The sequence below is a fragment of the Rhipicephalus microplus genome, unplaced genomic scaffold, assembly GCF_043290135.1.
Source record: "Rhipicephalus microplus isolate Deutch F79 unplaced genomic scaffold, USDA_Rmic scaffold_135, whole genome shotgun sequence".
Classification (NCBI taxonomy): Eukaryota; Metazoa; Arthropoda; class Arachnida; order Ixodida; family Ixodidae; genus Rhipicephalus; species Rhipicephalus microplus.
In genome coordinates, this window is record NW_027464707.1 from 132,035 (window position 1) to 140,000 (window position 7,966).

Consider the following 7,966-nt stretch of genomic DNA (forward strand, 5'->3'; position numbering starts at 1 on the left):
TAGCAACGGAGCCGAGACTGCAAAGCCGCCAGACGACGGGTCACGCCCGCGTCTTCGGCGCTTTCGCATCTGAATCGCCCGAGGACGACACGGAACACACCTCGATATCGTGGTAAAACGGCACCGTCCGACAACCAGCCCCTAACGCATCAAGCGGATGAGGCTGCAGACGACTGCCGTGGATTCCCCTGGAGCAGACACGAGGACACGCTTGACGAGGCCGAAGCCCGCCGCATATCAGACACCCGGTCGCTTTCGCGTACGCCGCTCACGAGAACCCCCACATAATAGCAGCGATAAGTACCCAGACCTCCTTGGGCACTAATACGAGCGTACTCGAGAAAATTTCACCGCGGGTGTGCCCCGAAACGTGTGGCACGTTGAGCGTGCCACAAGTCTACGTCGCTCTCAAACCCGCCGAGGTCGTAGAATTTGCGACCCTACTCACGAAATTCCCACCGAGGATACGGCCGCAAACGTACCGCACCTTGGGTAGGCCACGAGTTTGTGCAACACTACGCTGACGGCACAGCACCGAGGTCGTGCGCGCACGCACGGGAAAATTCCGCCGCGGTTTCTGCCGAAAACGTGAGGCACCACGACTCTCCGCAAGTTCGCGTCGACTGCGAAAGACCGAAGTCGTGAACGACGTGTCCGCTACTCGCCGCCGACACGCTGGACACCAAACGTACAACGACTCGACGGCGTCGTAGAGGCCCACGACGCGGTTTTCCTTAACGACGTCTCGGCGTGGCACCGACAGGTTAGAACGGCCGACCAACGTTCCCTGTCCGCCGTTCGGCTCAGTCGAAGGGCTCGGCGACTTCGGCAACGCTGCGAAGCCGCACGGTGACGCACGCCATGTCCCCATTTTTTTTTTTCTTTCTGCGTCTGCCGGGGTGCCCCTATAATAGCAGCGATAAGCACCCAGACCGCCGTGGGTCGCTCGCCCCGGCTGACGTGGTTTTTCGTACTCCTGCGGCGGTCGCCGTCAAGCACGTCCAAATACGCTACTTTCGTGGGCGCATTCACGCTCTTTCGCTTCGCCGGAGTGCCAGCACTCACTCTGCCAAAAACGGCGAACATCCGAGCGGCGGTTCCCACTTTTGCGTCGGCGTCGCAAACCCCGCCCCGGCAGACGAGGTTTGCCGTACTCGTGCGACGGTGGCCGGCGGGCACGTCGAAAGACGCCGATATCGTGCGCGAATTGGCGCACCTTGGCTTCACCGGAGTGCCGCCACTGACTCCTCCAAAAACGGCGAAGATCCGAGCGGCGCTTCCCACTTTCGCATCGGCGTCCCGAACTCCGCCCCGGCTGACGCGGTTTACCGTACTCGTGCGACGGTCGCCGGCGAGCACGTGGAAAGACGCCGATATCGTGCCCGAATCGGCTCCGTTCGGCTTCGCCGGAGTGCCAGCACTGGCTCGGCGAAAGACGACGAACATCCGAGCGACGGTTCTCACTATTGCGTACGCGTCGCAAACCCCGCCCCGGCAGACGCACTTTGCCGTACTCGTGCGACGGTCGCCGGCGAGCACGTAGAAAGACGCCGATATCGTGCCGGAATCGGCCCCGTTTGGCTTCGCCGGAGTGCCAGCACTCACTCGGCCACAAACGGCGAACATCCGAGCGGCGGTTCCCACTTAGCCGTCGGCGTCCCGAACTCCGCCCCGGCAGACGCGGTTGCCGAGCTCGTGCGACTAGCGACCGCGAAGCCGTCTCGCGACGCCGCTTTCGTGCGCGGCTCCCACTGCGACCTGGGTCACCCGAGGTCGACGAGCAAAAAAGAATGTCGAAAAAAAAATTTTTTTTTTTTTGCGTCTGCCGGGGTGCCCCTATAATAGCAGCGATAAGCACCCAGACCGCCATGGGTCGCTCGCCCCGGCTGACGTGGTTTTTCGTTTTCCTGCGGTGGTCGTCGTCAAGCACGTCCAAACACGCCACTTTCGTGGGCGCATTCGCGCTCTTTCGCTTCGCCGGAGTGCCAGCACTCACTCTGCCAAAAACGGCGAACATCCTAGTGGCGGTTCCCACTTTTGCGTCGGCGTCGCCAACCCCGCCCCGGCATACGCGGTTTGCCGTACTCGTGCGGCGGTGGCCGGCGGGCACGTCGAAAGACACCGATATCGTGCGCGAGTCGATGCTTCTTGGTCTCGCAGGAGGGCCGCCACTCACTCCTGCAAAAACGGCGAAGATCCGAGCGGCGCTTCCCACTTTTTCGTCGGCATCGCAAACCTCGCCCCGGCAGACGCGCTTTGCCGTACTCGTGCGACGGTCGCCGGCGAGCACGTCGAAATACGCCGATATCGTGCCCGAATCGGCCCCGTTTCGCTTCGCCGGAGTGCCAGCACTCACTCGGCCAAAAACGGCGAACATCCGAGCAGCGGTACCCACTTAGCCGTCGGCATCCCGAACTCCGCGCCGGCTGACGCGGTTGCCGAGCTCGTGCGACTAGCGACCGCGAACGCGTCTCGCGACGCCGCTTTCGTGCGCGGCTCCCATTGCGACCTGGGTTACCCGAGCTCGACCAGCAAAAAAGAAGGTCGAAAAAAAATTTTTTTTTCTGCGTCTGCCGGGGTGCCCCTATAATAGCAGCGATAAGCACCCAGACCGCCGTGGGTCGCTCGCCCCGGCTGACGTGGTTTTTCGTACTCCTGCAGCGGTCGCCGTCAAGCACGTCCAAATACGCCACTTTCGTGGGCGCTTTCGCGCTCTTTCGCGTCGCCGGTGTGCCAGCACTCACTCTGCCAAAAACGGCCAACATCCGAGCGGCGGTTCCCACTTTTGCGTCGGCGTCGTAAACCCCGCCCCGGCAGACGCGGTTTGCCCTACTCGTGCGACGGTCGCCGGCGAGCGCGTCGAAAGACGCCGATATCGTGCGCTAATTGGCGCTCCTTGGCTTCTCCGGAGTGCCGCCACTCACTCCTCCAAAAACGGCGAAGATCCGAGCGGCGTTCTCCACTTTCGCATCGGCGTCCCGAACTCCGCCCGGGCTGACGCGGTTTACCGTACTCGTGCGACGGTCGCCGCCGGGCACGTCGAAAGACGCCGATATCGTGCCGTAATCGGCCCCGTTTGGCTTCGCCCGAGTGCCAGCACTCACTCGGCCAAAAACGGCGAACATCCGAGCAGCGTTTCCCACTTTCGCATCGGCGTCCCGAAGCCCGCCCCGGCAGACGCGGTTTGCCCTACTCGAGCGACGGTCGCCGGCGATCACGTCGAAAGGCGCCGAATTCGTGCACGAATCGATGCTTCTTGGTCTCGCAGGAGGGCCGCCACTCACTCCTGCAAAAACGGCGAAGATCCGAGTTGCGCTTCCCACTTTTTCGTCGGCGTCCCGAACTACGCCCCGGCTGACGCGGTTTACCGTACTCGTGCGACGGTCGCCGGCGGGCACTTCAAAATACGCCGATTTCGTGGGCGCATTCACGCTGTTTCGCTTCCCCGGAGTGCCAACACTCACTCTGCCGAAAGCGGCGATCATCCGAGCGGCGGTTCCCACTTTTGCGTCGGCTTCGCAAACGGCGCCCCGGCAGACGCGCTCGTGCGACGTACTCGTGCGACGGTCGCCGGCGAGCACGTCGAAAGACGCCGATATCGTGCTCGAATCGACCCCGTTTCGCTTCGCCGGAGTGCTGCCAGTCACGGCGCAGAAAACGGCGAACAAGTGTTTTTTTTTTTTTCCTAGAATTTGTGTTATAGAAGGCACATTTGATATCGGACGATAATTTTCAACTTTATCACGCGCACCGATTTTCGTGTAGAGGTTTGCAAGTTTATGGGAATTTCTCCACTTGGAATAATGCGATTTAGTAGTACTACGAGAACTTCATGGATGTACTCAAGGGTACGGGGCAAGTCAGTTACGTCAACACCTGCAGATTTTTTACACTTCAAACTGAAAATTGTTGGTTGTGAGTCCTCGTGTGATATTAAAGGCCGATTCGCTAACACATAGAACAAAGAAAGAAAGGAAGAAAAAACGCCCGCGCTCGCTCAAGAAACCTGGGTTCGCAACAAGTGGCAACAACAAGCAACCGAGCGAGTGCGCCAAAACCCGTGGCGGCCGAACAAACGCGAAGTCCCAACCGCGTCAGCCGGGGCGGCACGGGACAGGAAAAATCACTTCAGCCGGGGCGGCGGGGCACCGAATAAACCTCGTCACCTCGTCGCAGGATAAAAGAGGAAACAAAAAGTCTAAACAGCGTCTGCTGGAGCGAATGCGTAATAAAACAACAACAACAACAAAAAAAAACACCCGCGCTCAAGAAGTCTGCAATCCTCACAAAAGGCGACTGTGACCGAGCAGCGTCAGCCGGGGCCGTGCGGAAACGGAAAAACCGCGACTACCGGGGCGTCGAGGCACCGAAAAATCCACTTCAGCCGCGGCGAAAAAAAAAAACAAAAAGAAAGACGGAGGGGGGGGGGGGGAACCACGTCTGCCGGGGCGAAGGAAAAAAAAAAACGCGTCTGCCGGGGCGAGCCCGGGTGCGGCACCACCGGGAAAACTGTGGCAAACAGACATGGCGATCGAGTGAGTGGGCCGCCAGCCAGGCTCAGCCAAAAAGTGCAAAGTCCGAACTGCGTCAGCCGGGGCGGCAAAAACCGCGTCAGCCGGGGCGGCGCAAAAAACCGCGTCTGCCGGGGCGGCACGAAACCGCGTCAGCCGGGGCGGGGCGAAAACTGCGTCAGCCGGGGCGAAAGAAAAAAAAAAACGCGTCTGCCGGGGCAAGCCCGGGTGCGGCACCACCGGGAAAACTGTGGCAAACAGACATGGCGATCGAGTGAGTGGGCCGCCAGCCAGGCACAGCCGAAAAGTGCAAAGTCCGAACCGTGTCAGCCGGGGCGACGCAAAAACCGCGTCAGCCGGGGCGGCGCGAAAACCGCGTCAGCCGGGGCGGCACGAAACCGCGTCAGCCGGGGCGGCGCGAAAACTGCGTCAGCCGGGGCGGCGCGAAAACCTCGTCAGCCGGGGCGAGCGAAAAGGGGGGGGGGGGGGAACCACGTCTGCCGGGGCGAAAGAAAAAAAAACGCGTCTGCCGGGGCGAGCCCGGGTGCGGCACCACCGGGAAGACTGTGGCAAACAGACATGGCGATCGAGTGAGTGGGCCGCCAGCCAGGCTCAGCCCAAAAAGTGCTAAGTCCGAACTGCGTCAGCCGGGGCGGCGCGAAAACCGCGTCTGCCGGGGCGGCACGAAACCGCGTCAGCCGGGGCGGCGCGAAAACTGCGTCAGCCGGGGCGAGCCCGGGTGCGGCACCACCGGGAAAACTGTGGCAAACAGACATGGCGATCGAGTGAGTGGGCCGCCAGCCAGGCACAGCCGAAAAGTGCTAAGTCCGAACTGCGTCAGCCGGGGCGGCAAAAACCGCGTCAGCCGGGGCGGCGCAAAAAACCGCGTCTGCCGGGGCGGCACGAAACCGCGTCAGCCGGGGCGGCGCGAAAACTGCGTCAGCCGGGGCGAAAGAAAAAAAAAACGCGTCTGCCGGGGCGAGCCCGGGTGCGGCACCACCGGGAAAACTGTGGCAAACAGACATGGCGATCGAGTGAGTGGGCCGCCAGCCAGGCACAGCCGAAAAGTGCTAAGTCCGAACTGCGTCTGCCGGGGCGGCACGAAACCGCGTCAGCCGGGGCGGCGCGAAAACCGCGTCTGCCGGGGCGGCACGAAACCGCGTCAGCCGGGGCGGCGCGAAAACTGCGTCAGCCGGGGCGAGCCCGGGTGCGGCACCACCGGGAAAACTGTGGCAAACAGACATGGCGATTGAGTGAGTGGGCCGCCAGCCAGGCACAGCCGAAAAGTGCTAAGTCCGAACTGCGTCTGCCGGGGCGGCACGAAACCGCGTCAGCCGGGGCGGCGCGAAAACCGCGTCTGCCGGGGCGGCACGAAACCGCGTCAGCCGGGGCGGCGCGAAAACTGCGTCAGCCGGGGCGAGCCCGGGTGCGGCACCACCGGGAAAACTGTGGCAAACAGACATGGCGATCGAGTGAGTGGGCCGCCAGCCAGGCACAGCCGAAAAGTGCAAAGTCCGAACCGTGTCAGCCGGGGCGACGCAAAAACCGCGTCAGCCGGGGCGGCGCGAAAACCGCGTCAGCCGGGGCGGCACGAAACCGCGTCAGCCGGGGCGGCGCGAAAACTGCGTCAGCCGGGGCGGCGCGAAAACCTCGTCAGCCGGGGCGAGCGAAAAGGGGGGGGGGGGAACCACGTCTGCCGGGGCGAAAGAAAAAAAAACGCGTCTGCCGGGGCGAGCCCGGGTGCGGCACCACCGGGAAGACTGTGGCAAACAGACATGGCGATCGAGTGAGTGGGCCGCCAGCCAGGCTCAGCCCAAAAAGTGCCAAGTCCGAACTGCGTCAGCCGGGGCGGCGCGAAAACCGCGTCTGCCGGGGCGGCACGAAACCGCGTCAGCCGGGGCGGCGCGAAAACTGCGTCAGCCGGGGCGAGCCCGGGTGCGGCACCACCGGGAAAACTGTGGCAAACAGACATGGCGATCGAGTGAGTGGGCCGCCAGCCAGGCACAGCCGAAAAGTGCTAAGTCCGAACTGCGTCAGCCGGGGCGGCAAAAACCGCGTCAGCCGGGGCGGCGCAAAAAACCGCGTCTGCCGGGGCGGCACGAAACCGCGTCAGCCGGGGCGGCGCGAAAACTGCGTCAGCCGGGGCGAAAGAAAAAAAAAAACGCGTCTGCCGGGGCGAGCCCGGGTGCGGCACCACCGGGAAAACTGTGGCAAACAGACATGGCGATCGAGTGAGTGGGCCGCCAGCCAGGCACAGCCGAAAAGTGCTAAGTCCGAACTGCGTCTGCCGGGGCGGCACGAAACCGCGTCAGCCGGGGCGGCGCGAAAACCGCGTCTGCCGGGGCGGCACGAAACCGCGTCAGCCGGGGCGGCGCGAAAACTGCGTCAGCCGGGGCGAGCCCGGGTGCGGCACCACCGGGAAAACTGTGGCAAACAGACATGGCGATTGAGTGAGTGGGCCGCCAGCCAGGCACAGCCGAAAAGTGCTAAGTCCGAACTGCGTCTGCCGGGGCGGCACGAAACCGCGTCAGCCGGGGCGGCGCGAAAACCGCGTCTGCCGGGGCGGCACGAAACCGCGTCAGCCGGGGCGGCGCGAAAACTGCGTCAGCCGGGGCGAGCCCGGGTGCGGCACCACCGGGAAAACTGTGGCAAACAGACATGGCGATCGAGTGAGTGGGCCGCCAGCCAGGCACAGCCGAAAAGTGCAAAGTCCGAACCGTGTCAGCCGGGGCGACGCAAAAACCGCGTCAGCCGGGGCGGCGCGAAAACCGCGTCAGCCGGGGCGGCACGAAACCGCGTCAGCCGGGGCGGCGCGAAAACTGCGTCAGCCGGGGCGGCGCGAAAACCTCGTCAGCCGGGGCGAGCGAAAAGGGGGGGGGGGAACCACGTCTGCCGGGGCGAAAGAAAAAAAAACGCGTCTGCCGGGGCGAGCCCGGGTGCGGCACCACCGGGAAGACTGTGGCAAACAGACATGGCGATCGAGTGAGTGGGCCGCCAGCCAGGCTCAGCCCAAAAAGTGCTAAGTCCGAACTGCGTCAGCCGGGGCGGCGCGAAAACCGCGTCTGCCGGGGCGGCACGAAACCGCGTCAGCCGGGGCGGCGCGAAAACTGCGTCAGCCGGGGCGAGCCCGGGTGCGGCACCACCGGGAAAACTGTGGCAAACAGACATGGCGATCGAGTGAGTGGGCCGCCAGCCAGGCACAGCCGAAAAGTGCTAAGTCCGAACTGCGTCAGCCGGGGCGGCAAAAACCGCGTCAGCCGGGGCGGCGCAAAAAACCGCGTCTGCCGGGGCGGCACGAAACCGCGTCAGCCGGGGCGGCGCGAAAACTGCGTCAGCCGGGGCGAAAGAAAAAAAAAACGCGTCTGCCGGGGCGAGCCCGGGTGCGGCACCACCGGGAAAACTGTGGCAAACAGACATGGCGATCGAGTGAGTGGGCCGCCAGCCAGGCACAGCCG